Consider the following 15,734-nt stretch of genomic DNA (forward strand, 5'->3'; position numbering starts at 1 on the left):
TTTTGGAATTGCCATTACTTTCTAGAACAGCCATTCTGTACAGCTGCCAACATGCCCTGGGTCCTCTTGCTTCATATTACATATTACATATTACATATTACATATTACATATTACATATTACATATTACAGTGTCAGGGTAGAACTCGGCCTCACAGGGCTAGAGGCAGTCTGCTGACCTCATGCCACACAGTACAGCATGTTCAAATCTGGGAGAAACCCGAGGGTTATTCGGCATATTCCTTCTCCCTCACAAGCATGGAACCCTCACTCTCCTCGGAAACCGTATGTTGTATATGTGTGTGTATCTGTCTTTTTTTTTTTCCCCCAAAAAAAATCTCTTCCTCATTCCTCTAGTTCTACAGCTTTAAGTGGGGCTGGCTGGGCTGGTTGAATACACAGACACAGGAAATGGACCTACCTCTTGAAACTTACCACTTTTCAGCAGTAGATCTCAGCCAGGGGCATGTGCTATTTTAAGGCTGTGAGGATGAAATAATAAGAGACTCATGTTATGTTTCCTAGTTCGTTTTAGTCATAGCTGTTTGGGCAGAATACATGGGGTATTATGTGGCTGTATGGGCATGCTCATATTATCCTGGAGTGTTCCTATACTCCTTTGTATGGGTCTGCAGTTTGGGAAGAGTTTGGGTTAAATTTAAAGATGCAAAGCAGGCATAACAAATAGGAATTTGAGTTAAAGCCAATTTGAGATATTTCTCAAATTCTTTTTTTTTTTTTTGAAAAAAAAGATTATCACTGGGCTACTTGTTTTCAAAATATTTTTTTCCCAGGGACATGATGATTTTATGGATTGTAAAACAGAATACACACATCTAAGTGTTAAATTTGTGTCTTCAGATCAGCAGAACGGATCTCTGAGATATAACTGGATAGGAAGATGATACGGCTTTATGCAATGTATCCCCATCTCACATTTCATTCTTAGTTTTGAATAGAAAACTGAGTCTGTAAATTGATTACATTATGATTTTTGAGTTCATTTCATAAATGATACATAGATATTTTCTAGATATTAAAGGCTAAAAATGAAAGCAGTTTCTTTAGGGCTTTTTTTAATTCTAAAATTAATGGGCATTAATATTGTATGCTAGTGAGCAGTTGGACTGAAGCTTTCAACAGATTTTTCACTCTGAGGTTTGATACTGAATTGTACTCTTTACCTTATGGTTGGTAATTTAACTGCCAACTTTATTAACAGATTTGTACCTCTGGTCTGTACTCGCTTTTTCTGTTTGTTCTTAATCTTGAATTCTAAAACCCAGGCACATTTTGTGTGTGTTCTGAGGTTATAGGAGGTCAGTTTGTTTATCAGCATTGAATTAAGAATGCTAGCACAGGTTGAACAGGGTGATCTGAAGGGAAGAATTCATAAAAGAGCCATAAAAAGGTAGGGGCCAACACTAAGAGCATGAAAGCTTTTTTTTTTCCTCTGCCAAAATTGGGAGGAATTAGAAGGGAGTTTTGGGGCTCTTTGCCAATGCCAATGCATCAGTAAATTTAGGATACCCTGGATTCTTATCTTAGGAACTTAAAGAATTAAATCCATAGGCCAGAGGATAAAGGCTTAAAGAGACTAGTAGATTAAAAGAAAAAAAGAGAAGTGCAGAGAACTTCTGTCATGTGGAAGGCAGGAGGGGCTAGCAAGCCCATGTGGGAATAGGGGACCCCACATCTTGGCCCAGGAGGGCCAAGATAAGGGGCCTTTCAGAACCAGGACCTAGAAGTTCAGGAAAGGTGAAAAGCGAAAAGAGGCCTTGCCCATCTGGTAAGGATATGTTTATAATCTTACTGGTTGTGGGCTTTACCCGCAGGTTAGGTGAGTACAAAAGAGGAGCTGTTTGGCCTGGGCTAAGGGCTGTCTCTGGAGGAGGGGTGAGAGAACTGGTTGGATAGGCTGGACCAGAAGCTGAGCTCTGGTTCTGCTGAAGCAGGCAGGCACCTTGTTCCCTCTTTGGGGCCTCCCTCCTGACTGTCAAACTAATTCCCCCACAGGGGGACATAAAATATAAACATTTTTACTTGATTTGAACTGGAGAATTGAACTCAGGTTGTTAGGTCTTGCACCTTAACCACTGAGCAATTTCTCTAGCCCCCTAAGTGAATAATAAATTAAACTATATTTTCCATTCCTATTCATGTTTCAAACAACTTAAATAAATGATCCACTCTAGTAAAGTAAAATACTCTTATTGAAGCAGCTTTTAAAATGTTTAGAAGTGCTCACTTCAGCAGCATGTATATACTAAAATTAAAAAAAAAATGAAAGAAGGTACCTGCTATCATCATCTCAAATTTTTAACATGGCTACACATAGGAAGCTGTGCAATGCTTTTTGAAGTTCTTCTACATTGCAGAATGGACATGTTTTGTTTTTTTGAGGTAGTGTCTCAGTCTAGTCCAGGCTGACTTAGAATTCACTGTGTTCAGGGTGGCCTCAAACTTGTGGTAATCCTACCTCTGCCTCCCAAGTGCTACCACCATGCCCACCCCAGAATGGACATTTTGCAGGAAGACTTCAGAGGGTAAAATGCAGCTGACTTTAGGAAATAAATGGAGAGGTTTTTTTAAGTGACACCACAGAAGTCACTCTACATTTATTGAACTCTATCTGCATTTTAATATGTAAGAGTGTAGTATTTATTTCCAGATGTTGACCAGTTCTCCTTTTCCTTTCTCAGTTTCCCTTAAAGGCCACCCATATATTTATGTTAAAGCCATGCTATAATACAGACATCCTAGACAATCCCTTGACAGTATTGTGAGCTTTTTATGCAAAACCTATGGTGCAGTTTATAACACATACAATCATTTGGCCACATGTAAATGGTGTGCTTTTTAAATAACTATTTTCTACATTGGGCTGTCACTGTATTACATGGTGATATTTTTTTGTTTGTTTTTGTTTTAGTTTTAGTTTTTCATGGTAGGATCTCACTCCAGCCCAGGTTGACCTGAAATTCACTAATGTAGTCTCAGGGTGGCCTCCAACTCACAATATCCTCCCGCCTCTGCCTCTAAGTGCTGGGATTAAAGGTGTGCACCACCACGCCTGGCTTAAATGGTGATTTTTTTTTTTTTCAAGGCTATTAACTTCATGTTTATTTTATAAGGATTTTTGTTAAGTTTGAAAAGGATTAATTCATAATCACCACTTAAAGATAACTTTCTCTCAACTAATGATTTCCATTCTGCTACCTATAGTTTGCCCTTTGGTCTACAACAGCCATACTTCATTTCACAGGATCTGAACTATACAATTACAGACAAAATTATTTTAAAGTTTGCTTTCAAATGATATTAGCAAAGAGTAGATCAAGTTTTCAAGTTTACAGAACACTATGACAATTGACCAGTATAAATAGAGTTTAATATTTTAATACTTGTTTACTGTTTCATCTAGATAGCAACACTAAATAAAATTCTTAACACATATGCCCCCACTACCTGTTTTTTCTCTATATTATTTTGAACCTTATGTAAAAACATCTTAGCAATGTTTACAACCACTGTTCCTATCAAATGGTGATGCACCAAAATCCCAATTCTCATGAATTTCAACATATTGAAAATAATTACTTAACCTAAGACTGAAGAACTGTGCCTTAAGTTTATTAAAAAAATAGCCACATTAGTTTTAATTACATATATGTATACTACCTATTCAATTTATTAAAAATTGCAATAAACATGATAATAAGCAAACTAGTGCTCCAAACTTAGGTTGTGCCTGTGGAAGACACTACAAGAAGACACAAGAGACTGCCTTGCAATAAGTACAGGTTCCTTCTACAGAGATGGAGATATAAAAGGACAAGTCTAGTTGTCTAAAAGACAATTCATTGTACACATTTTATTTACAGTTTTGTACACTGTCTTAATATGAATGGGACCGCTTTTCTACTTGAGCCATTTTAACCAAAGCAAAACAACCTAAGTAATACAAAGTGTTAAAATACAGCATAAAGATACAAAACAGACGCCAGGTGTGGTGGTGCACGCCTTTAATCCCAGCACTCGGGAGGCAGAGGTAGGAGGATCGCCGTGAGTTCGAGGCCACCCTGAGACTACAGAGTGAATTCCAGGTCAGCCTGAGCCAGAGTGAGACCCTACCTTGAAAAACCAAAAAAAAAAAAGGAGACCCAGCATCCTGCTGGCGTTGGTGGAGCTCTTCAAAAAAAAAAAAAAAAAAAAAAAAAAAAAAAAAATATATATATATATATATATATATATATATATATATATATATATATATACACAAAACAGACATACTAACTCTAGTTAGGAATGTAATTATGGTGTTACATTTTTTAAATAATCCACAATTATGTTTAGGAAATCACACAAACATAGATCACTGATTTGAATGAAATGCATAAATTTGTAGCAAAGCTTTGTAGTTATAAAAAATTAGAATGCACAAAATTAATGTTTATTCCACCTTATGTCATATTCCTGGATCCTTCACCAATGTTACATGAGAAAAAACAAAAGCAGGACAAATAAAAAACTGCAATCAGAATCACTCAGGTTATCAAGTAGGGAAACAAATAAATTAAAAACTAGCAGCCACTAGCAAGAGTACAGCAAACAGTGCTGTAGAAAGAGAAATTGCTAGAAAACTGTACTCATCATACTCAAATCAGCACTATGCTCCTGCATAAAGTGGAATATAAAGTATTTTCCCTGCTAAGGTATAAAAATGCAAGTTCTTTTTTGAATATGGTGGAAAGGTAAAATGTGTTTATAATTGTAATGGTAATTCAGCTAAGCTATTACAGAGTAGTCCAGGATTATTTTTTTTATGGATTCTGGGCATGGTGTATATGGTAATTCTTTGATTGGGAGAGTGAACACTCTAGCAAAAAATTAAAAAAAAAAAAAAGAACACAGAAGTACAAGACAAAGGAGAATGACACTTCTCTTATATCTCAGCAACATTTAGATGGAATAAAATCCAAATGCAGTCCACTCTGCTGTGATGAGGCTTTGGTTCAGCTCCCAAATCTCGATTGCTTGACGCAGTCTCCTATGAGAATACTCAGAAGGTGTCTTCTTAAACAACAAACCTATTTTTAGTGGGGGAGCCGCTCTTAGTCGCTGTGTCTGCATGGGACTGATAACCAATCACTATCTTTGGAGGGAGTCCTAATCTTTCCTTGTATGCCCTCCCTATATGTGTAACAGCTTCTCTGTGTTCACATTCAGTCGTCCATATTGCTGTCCTACCACCTTTAGCTCTAACACTAACAACGGCTCCACATACATCATCACTGTGGTCATCACAAGATTCTCCAATAAGGCGCAGCAGTGTCTCTAGCCAAAAGCGATTGAGGTCACTTCGTCTCTGCTGTTTGTTCAATGTAATTAGCCATCGTCGTCCCGTTTATTTTTCTCATCTTCCCACATAGGTTCAATACCATCCTTGAGTAGTCATGTCCAGGCATTAAATTACTAGATAAATGGATATGGTTGTATAGAGCCCAAAAGTCTTCAACAGTATCAAACTTACAGATCAGTCGAAGGTTTGCTTGCCACGTTTTGCTTTTACCATTTTAAAAAAACCAGAGTGCCCACCTGTTCTGTAAAGGATGTTTAATATAGTGTTCTGGGTTAGCAACTTCCTGGTTCGATTCTGTTTTTTCCTCTTCTGTAGGTGGGGGATTAGGAGTAGGGGTGGTTTCCGGTTCCACAGTTGCCATCTTAGATTGATCTCTAAATGGTGAATTTTTAAAGGATGCAGTAAAACTCTCACATTCAAGCTACAGCTGACTTAAATCTCATCATTCCATAACTTTCTTGATTCTGCATAAAGATTGTATCCCATAAGAGCAATGCAAGGGTCTGCCTACATTATTTTATGATTATAGAATTGGGGTTTAATTTTGTATGGTTCAAAAAAACTGAGTAACAAGTTAGTGGTGGGTAAGAGGTAAACAAGACCCAGAGGAGAGTATTTCACATGGCAGTGTTTATCTTTTCCCAGTGCTCAAAATGTTTTCCATATTTTCCTTAATATTAATTAGCTGAACAGAATATATTATGACCCTTTAGGCTTTTGAGAGGGTTACCTAAGGAGATGGCTCACTTGTTTGAGGCACTTGCTTGCAAAGTCTGCTGGCCCAGATCTGATTCCCCAGTAACCGCACAAAGCGAGATGCACAAAGTGGCACATGAGTCTGAAGTTCATTTGCAGCAGCAAGAGGTCCTGGCATGCCCATATCTGCACGGACAACACACACACACACACACACACACACACACACACACACACACGCACACAGTATATCTCAAATTAATAAATAATTTTTAATGACTTTTTTGGAGGGAAAACCGATTTTAAAAAATCACGAATTCTGTGACTTAAAGCTTAAAACATTTATCACAAGTTATTCTAATTCATCCAAGAAGTCATTAAATATTAGCAGTAGAATATTCTTGTCTAAAATAGTATTATAATCCAATAATTTGTTCATTCAACAAGTAATTATGCTGTATACCATAGCTAGGGCTTGAGATTTATCAGCAAACAAAATAGAGAAATTCTTTATCTTATACAATTTACACTCCAGCAGTAGAGCACATTCCTAGCGTTTGTGAGGCCCTTGGTGTAATTCCCAATACACAGTCACATTCTATTTGGGAAAGATGACAAGTAATAAACCTACTAAATGAATTGTGGTATTAATTTGTTAGAGAAAGATAGGCTTTTCTTCCTTTTTCCCCCCTGCTTTCCTTTTTCTTTCTCTGACAGCATGTCATGTATCCCAGGCTAGCCTCAAACTCAATTTTGTTCATTCCTCTGACATTGTTTTATGTTACTGTTATGCTTCTAGATCCTACTCATGATTATTATTCTTTTTGAAGTTAGAAAGTCTGAAGCCTAAAATTACAAATGAAACTCAGTACACATTCATTGACAAGTAAAAACAGTTTAGAAAAGCAGTAATTAAAAAAAAACTCAAATGGTATCAAAACAGAATTTTCTTCTCTAAGTATTTTTATATGAATGATATCTAATATTTATTTATTTGCAAGCAGAGACAGAGAGAGAATAGACAGGCCAGGGCCTCTAGCCACTGCAAACGAACTCCAGATGCATGTGCCACCATGTGCATCTAGCTTATGTAGGACCTGGAGAATTGAACCTGGGTCCTTAGGCTTCGCAGGCAAGTGCCTTAACCACTAAGCAATCCCTTTAGCCCTGCTTTTTGTTATTTTTAAGGAGTTTTTGTCTTTTCTGAGGTTTTTCTTTTTTATGCTTTTTACAAATGCCTATTAAAGCAAAAGTTATTCAGTGATACTTGCTAGAGTACAGTAAGGAAGACTTTATTCAGGACTATCATGATAAGTTGTGGGAACCACTACAGTGAGATCTTACAGTGTAGATGGGGTGGGAGGGTTGGCTAGCTCCCACCATCATGGGCAGGTAGAAATTTATACCCAAGGATTTATAGTATATGGAGTGATAGGTGGAAAATGACCAGGAGAAAACATTGGAAGCAAAGGGAATTCTGGCTAGCTAGCCTGGCCAGGGTCATCAGACATCTCTGGGGACAGTAGAGAATTAAGTTAGATACTAAAAAGGGTCCTTTACCAAAGATGTTTAGCTATTCTAGCTAAAATGGGCTTAGCCAAAATTGATTAAAAGGAATTGCAAAGATGTGTCTGAGAAAAGGCTTACAAAAGCTGGACATGGTGGTGCAAACCCTTTAATCCCAGCAGTTGGCAGTAAGAGGTAGGAGGATCACCATGAGTTCAAGGCCACCTTGAAAATACAGAGTGAATTCCATGTCATCCTGGACTAGAGTGAGACCCTACCTCGAAAAACCAAAAGAAAGAAAGAAAGGGCTCAAAAGCCAACAAAAGTTTGGCTAAGGCATTCTGTTTGCTTGAGATTTGGAAATGATAAAATAGCTATCAAAGTAAGGATTTTCAGGAGACTGTTAATATCCTTCTGTCGTGGAATATAGCATGAAAACAGTTCTACACTATGGTGACTAGCATTTTAAAAAATAACATAACTTGCCTTTTCTCTCCTTGGAGGTGGTAGTTTTCTAGGAGTACACTAAATTATAATGAAAGTAAATCTAATAATTTGTTTGCTACTTTGGAAATTTCTGAGTGCTTTTTTATTTAGCATTGCAAGTATAGCCTTGCTTAGAGAATTAAACTTAAGTCAACCTGGTCTACATCTTGGTATCCACACCTAGTTTGTTGCCCTCATCCTGGGGTTGAGCCTGAATTCTGCACCTGCCAAGCATACACTCTATCACTGAATGACAGCCCCAGCACATAGAGTCTTTTTATGTTTTTCTTCAGGGGTCTGCTATTTGGAAAGCTTCTCCTTCCCTTTTCTTCCCTCCTTCCCCCTCCCTTTTTCTCCTCTCTCCTCCCTTCCTTTCCTTATTTAGGCTGTTCCAGGCTGACCTGCAACTTACTCTGTACCCCAGGCTCACCTTAAACTCACTGCAGTCTTCCTACCTCAGCATCCTGAATGCTGGAATTAGTAGGGTTTCACTGTGTAGCTCAGGCTGGCCTCAAACTTTCAATCTTCCTGTTTCAGCCTCCTGAGTGCTAGATTACAGGAGTGTACCAACACACTGATAGTGGCCTAATAGGCAGCCAACATTTCTTTAAAAAAGAACTTATTTATTTGCAAGGAGAGGGAGTAAGAGGGGACAAGAAAGGGAAATGGGAGAATGCATGCACCAGGGCTTCTTGCCACTGCAAACTCCAAATGTATGCACCTTTTTGTGCTTTTGCCATCCAGCATTTCTGAATAGCACTATACAGTGATACCACTTGAGGAAGTTAGAATTCCAAATTGTCATTTTCATCTGCCTGTGTAACTCTGTTAAGAGTAAACATATATTTTGGAATTTCTGAAAACAATTGGCCATTGTGGGACTCAGGTTTTTAATTCTATTCTTAAAAATAGTGCATCCTTCCTTTCATCTTATGAAGTAAACTTTGTTATGTCTCTGTATTTGCTTTATAAGCATTATTTGGGAGTCTCCTTGCACCTCCTCAAGTGAGGCCATGGTATTGTCATCTAGGATTTGTGGTGACTTGTAGTTGTGAACAACTGAAAGTGTCCTTGGCCCTGGTGATTCCTATGAATTGGAATGTATCCCCCAAAAGCTCATGAGATGAAAAATTTTTCCTCAAATCATATATTAATAGTATTTAGAGGTGGTGCTGTTGGGAGATGATTAGATTAGATGAGATCATGAGCTGATAGCCCTTGTGATTTACAAAAAGAAATCTGGGCTACCATGCTTGCTCCATCTTAACATGTGATGCCCTTCACTATGCTACAGTGCAGCAAGGTGGTCTTAGCCAGAAATGCCTATACTATGCTCTTGGACTTAACAGCCCCAGGAACTGTACACTATATAAACCTGTATTCCATGGCTCAAAATAACTCAGTAGATAGAGTGACCTGAGTTCAGTTCCCCACACCCACATAAAATGCTAGAAGTAGTGGCTAGAACCTATAATCCTCATACTGAGGAGATGCCCTGAGGGCTTGCTGGTTAGCTTGTCTAGGTGAATAGATGAGCTCTGGGTTCAGTGAGAGACCTTCTCTCAAAAAGTAACTTGGAAGCTGGGCGTGGTGGCACACACCTTTAATCCCAGCACTCAGGAGGCAGAGGTAGGGGGATTGCCATGAGTTCAAGGCCACCCTGAGAACTACATAGTGAATTCCAGGTCAGCCTGGGCCAGAGTGAGACCCTACTGCGAAAAACCACAAAAAAACAAAAGTAACTTAGAGACAGGAGTGGTGGTGCCCACCTTTAATCCCAGTACTCAGGAGGCAGAGGTAGGAGGATCACTGTGAGTTCAAGGCCACCTTGAGACTACATAGTAAATTCCAGGTCAGCCTGAGCTAGAGTGAGATCCTACCTGAAAAAAAAAAAAAATAACTTAAGTGAGCAATTGAGTAAGACACCTGATGTCAACTGCTGATCTCCACACTCTGATTTGCACCCACACACATAACCAACATGCAAAGGTTTATGCTTATGATACACACATACACAACACCCCCCCAAAAAAAAAGTGTACCCATATTCCAAATAAATTGTCCAGTCTCTGGACTTTTGTTACAGAAATAGAAAGTGGACTAAGACAGTAGACAATCACATTGTAGTATATGGTTATTTTGAGATAGGTAGAGTCTAAGCAGTCTTGAATGTTTGTTATGCTTGATTTAAATATTTTTTACACCTCATGACTCCACCACTAAGTTTTAAAAGGCTCTGTTGCCTTCCTTTTTGAACTAATTGGCTCCAACAGTAAAAGAAAATAGTTGCCTTATTTAGATGTTCTTATGACCATAATAATCTCAAAAGATTTTAAACCCCATTCTAGTTCCTTGCTTTGTTATTTTTCTGCTCCCCTACCCTCTGGCTGGTTAGAAGCAAGAGCTGCTGAAGTCAAATAAAAAGCCTAGCTCTCACTGAATCCCAGTGGGGAGTTAATGGAATTAGAGACTCAGCTGAAGTAGTTGCCAGTTGGAGGAGAATAGAAAAGATTTCTTGAGGGATTCATAGATACCTGATTCTCCACATTTTATCCTCATTGCCTTCCTCACAATTCTGCTATATGCCATCAGTGACTGCAATTGATTGGCCTCCCCCTTCACCCTTGGCTCAACTTCTTTTCCCCATCTCTTGCCACTTTGGGAAAAGCTTATACAGTCATCAGGCATCAACATCAAGAAAATCAGTAAATAGGAACAGAACAAGCTCAGTGGCCTTTGTAAGGTTTTTCCCAGTGAATTCATGAATAAACCAGTAAAGGATAGAAAAGGAAAGAGAACATTAGGCATTGTGTCTGAAAAACAGAGTAGTAGTCATGAGGTTTGACAGCTGAGACACTTCAGTAATATAGGGAAGGTTTGAAATAGCCTTGACTTTTACTTTAAAAAAAAACTTATTTTGTCTCAGATTTTCTTCAAAATAATGAAGGGTCATGAATTAATAACATATATTTTGGGTTTTCAAGGTAGGATCTCACTCTAGCCCCAGCTGACTGGGATCTCACTGTAGTCTCAGGGTGGCCTTGAACTCATGGTGATCCTTTTACCTCTGCCTCCAAAGTGCTGGACACCACCACTTCTGGCTTTCATCTATCTATCCACCTATCCATCTATCTATTTATATATATATATTTGTAAGCAGAGAGAGAAGAGTGACAGACAGACAAAAGAATAGGTGCATCAGGGCCTCCAGATGCATGCACTACTTTGTGCATCTGGCTTTACGTGGGTACTGGAGAATAGAACCTAAGTCATTTGGCTTTGCAGGCAAGCGCCTCATCTGCTAAGCCGTCTCTCCAGCCCTAAATATATATATCTCTCATTTTATTATTATTATTTTTTATCTGAGAAAGCAAGAGAGAGAATTGGTGCACCATCTTGTATGCATGTGTGACCTTACACATTTTTGTCTGGCTTATGTGGGACTTGGAAAGTTGAACATGAGTCCTTAGGCTTTGCATGTAAGCACCTTAATCATGAACTTACACATTTTTAAAAGACATCTTTCCCCAGGAATTGGGAAAAATAAATATATATATTATGAAATTTTTAACACTTGACAATGCTAAACATAATCAAAATTTCATTAGGATGGGAAGTTCAGTGGTAGGACACTTGCCTAGCTTGTACAAAACTTTGCACTCGGTAAGTAAAGGAAGAAGGGGCCTGCTTTCCTGTGTAGGGTGAGCTTTTGTTACAGATTATTCTAATCTTGGCAGGTTATTTTTTTGTTTTGTCATTACCCAAATTTTGTACAAATTTATTAGAATCAAATGTAATATGTTCAGCTTTTATTTCTGTCATATTTAGTATAGTTCAGTCAGTGATGAGGAGTCCAGAAAATACACAGTGAGGGGGAAGCAATAATGAACAGGGTTTTGTTGTTGTTGTTGTTTTGGTAAAGGAATACTTGTAAATTGTTTTTTTTTTTATGTCCTTCCCCACCAAGTAATCTTTTTTTTGTGTCAGAATATTAGTAGCTTTTGCATACCTGTGACTAAATTAACTGATAGGAACAATTTAAGGAAAAATTTATTTTGGCTCATAGTTTTTTTTTCCTCTCAATTTTTATTAACATTTTCCATGATTATAAAAAATATCTCATGGTCAGCCAGGCCAAATGAGCCAACGGGTGCAATAGTGGCACATCTGTCATGGTGGTAATCAACTGTCCTCCAATTGGACTGGAGGCCCACTCCAAGGGAGGGAATACATCCCTGATACTGAAAACTTAAAACAGGGGTAGTCATGAGCCCTAGGGTTGTAACATCTGCTGATGTCTGGATAAGTATATATACTATGCTTATCAAACTGCCCAGTAAGCACTTCTCTTAATATTCATACCCTTATAATATTCATACCCTTATATATTAATGCTACCCTCACTTTGGATAGAGAATCTTCTCTTTTCAGATGGCAGTGACCTTGGGACGACTCGGAAGGTATCATGGTACTGGAAAGAAGTGACTAGAGTACCAAGTAACATCTCAATCACACCTTCCAAGGCTCAGGGTCTAATGCGGAAGAGGTGGCAGAAAGAATGTAAGAGCCAAAGGAAGGGTTGGACTCCTTACAACGTGCTCCCTCCAGACAAAAAATTGGCCTCTATATCTATGACCTCATAATGCCTGACACTACCTACACAAGACCATCATAAGAGGAGGAAAGGATCATGGCATCCAAATAGAGGAGAGACTTATTGAGATGGGGAGTGGATGTGATGGAGAATGGAATTTCAAGGGGGAAGAGTGGGGGGGAGGGTATTACCAGGGGATATTTTTTATAATCATGGAAAATGTTTAATAAAATTGAGAAAATAAATATCCCCTGGTAATACCCTCCCCCCCTGACTTTCCCCTTTGAAATTCCATTCGCCATCATATCCCCTCCCCATCTCAGTCAGTCTTTTTTTTAATTTTAATTCATGATCTTTTCCTCCTCTTATGATGGCCTTGTGTAGGTAGTGTCAGGCACGGTGAGGTCATGGATATGCAGGCCCTTTTGTGTCTGGAAGAGCATGTTGTAAGTAGTCCTACCCTTCCTTTGGCTCTTACATTCTTTCCACCACCTCTTCTACATTAGACCCTGAGCCTTGGCAGGTGTGATCGAGATGTTACTTGGTACTCTAGTCACTTCTTTCCAGCACTTGATATCTTCTGAGTCATCCCAAGGTCACTGCCATCTGAAAAGAGATTATCTAAAGTGAGAGTAGCATTAATATAAGGGTATAAATATTCAGAGAAGTGCTTACTGGACAGTTTGATAAGCATAGTATATACACTTATGCAGATATCAGCAGATGTTACACCCCTAGGGCTCATGACTACCCCTGTTATAAGTTTTCAGTATCAGAGATGTATTCCCCCCCACACACGGAGAGGGCCTCCAGTCCAATTGGAGGGCAGTTGGTTTCTGCCATGACAGACGTGCCACTATTGCACCCATTGGCTCATTTGGGCTGGCTGGCCAATTATAAGGCTTGCAGTGTCCACTGTTGAGTATCTTCACTGGTGGTATCTCTTTCTCCTATTGAACTACATGTAGAATGGCTTCTTCCAGCTTTCTGTCAGCTGATCTACATGGAAGGAGGTTTTCAGCTCAGTTCCAGCAGGATTTCTCAGTGGCCTTGCAGCCCAAGTATGTGGGGTCTTCAGCAATAGGGTGTTACCATTGATTCCTGGTGGGAAACCAAGGTTGGCTCATAGTTTTAGAGGATTTCATTCTATCAGCTTTCCAGTATTGGTATTACAGGCCTATATTACCATGCTCCATTTCTTTGATAACTCTTTGATATTGAATTCTTTAGTACTGAATCCTAACTATAGTAAAAGCAACAAAAACTTTTCAAGATAATTTTTATACCTAAAGCTATATTTGAGGTTCCCCAGTGTGTCCTTGGGTAAAAGAAATGTTACAAAATTATTTTGCTTTAACATTATAAAAACAAATTGCTAGCCAGGTATGGTGGTGCATGTTTATAATCTTAGCACTTGGTAGGTGGAGTCAGGAGCTACATAAGACCCTATCCAAAAACAATGCTAGAGCTATGTAAAGTGGCACATGCCTTTAGTCCTAGCACTCGGGAGGCAGAGGTATGAGGATCACCAAGATCAACGTCACCCAAGACTACATAGTGAATTCCAGATTAGCCTGGGCTAGAGTGAGACCCTACCTTGAAAAAGCAAATAAATAAATAAAAGCTAGAAATAACATATGCTCAAAACAATTAGGTTTGTTTGATGCACTATTTTTATTTTATTTTATTTTTGGTACAAGGGATCACTATCCAGACCAACCTAGAACTCAAAATCCTACTGTGTCAGCCTCTTGAGCCCTGGGATTTCAGGTTTGTGGCACTAATACATAGTGCTGAATGGCTGCAACCCTTCAGAGGTGAAAATTACATTATGAACTGTAATAGAGTATAAGTCACTTGTTAAGTCACTTTTTGTTTGGAAGTTCTTTTGTTAAAAGCCTTCAAACTTCTCCCTTCTACTTCTTTAAAATGTACAAAGATTGTGGTAAATAAGGGTCACCCTGCTGCACTGTAAAACATGAGATGAGGACTTTTGTTCAGTCTTAATCACCCAAACCACAGCAAAGATAGCAAGTTTGCCAGGTGCTGTGACATATATGCCTGTAAACCTAGCACTTGGGAGGTAGATGCAGGAGTTGAAAGTTCTCAACTACATGATGTGTTCAATGCCAACCCAGGCTACGTGAGTCCCTGTCTCAAACAACAGAAAACCAAAAGCCATAAAGTTACTCTGTTACCTTGGAAAATTACACAGAAGATAAAGAATAATATCTCATATTGTAGCTGAAGGCATTAATTAGGTAGCCATGGAAATGGGCCATGAAAACCAGTTGAGTTTTGCCAGAATGATAACATTTTTCATGGGTTTTTTTTCCCCCCAGATTTCAGTAGTAAATTTCCCAAAGCAAGTTAAACTCTTTTTCTAAGGTTTTCCTTCTTTCAAGATCTGGAACAAACTGCCACTGTACTTGGAGTCAAAGAAAAGCTATTTTTATTTTTCCTTGAAAAACACTCTGTATTTCTCTTTCACTTTATTACTAATACAGTTTGAAATACATCAATTATAACCTCTGTTTCTCAGAGAAAATTAGGTGGATGAATGAATAGGAATGATCTTTCTTACATAAGCATGTTAGACTAGTAAAGGTGACAAAGTGTTAAAACTGTATTTAATAGTGTTTTACTCAAATGCCTGATACCTATTTATTAATTAGCTTCATCTAACATTAACATTTAACATCATTTAAGATGGTGTGTACGTGTGTGTGTGCACGCATGTGCGTGTTGTATGATGTGTGGTGTTTGAATATGTATGTTCAGGTGTACATAGCCTGTGCATGTGTTCAGAGGTCAGAGAATTTCATCTGCCCTTCTCAACACCCATACACTGAATTTTCTTAAGACCGAGAGGTGTCATCTATCAGTCAGTGAACTTGGCTGCCATTTTCCAGTCTCTGCCCCATCCCATCTCTTCAGACTGGGGTGCATGGCCATACCTGGCATTTTGAACTTGGTAAGTTTCTGGCTGGAGAAGCCCTCATGCTTAGTGAAAAATTCTCTTAACTGCTGAGCTGTCTCCCCAGCCACTGAAATGATTTTAAATGCAGACAGGGTTATAGCTCAGTGGTAG

The 15,734-nt window shown here is 38.6% G+C and overlaps 1 protein-coding gene and 1 pseudogene across 2 annotated transcripts in view; one reads left to right on the forward strand and one right to left on the reverse strand.

Annotated features, from left to right (window-relative positions):
- The window catches only part of Tmcc1 (transmembrane and coiled-coil domain family 1), a 170,493-nt gene that overhangs the window by 112,785 nt on the left and 41,974 nt on the right, over positions 1-15,734 (forward strand). The window lies entirely within an intron of this gene.
- On the reverse strand, positions 4,985-5,722 carry LOC101611249 (annotated as a pseudogene).

The sequence above is a fragment of the Jaculus jaculus genome, chromosome 14, assembly GCF_020740685.1.
Source record: "Jaculus jaculus isolate mJacJac1 chromosome 14, mJacJac1.mat.Y.cur, whole genome shotgun sequence".
In the NCBI taxonomy this organism is placed as follows: Eukaryota; Metazoa; Chordata; class Mammalia; order Rodentia; family Dipodidae; genus Jaculus; species Jaculus jaculus.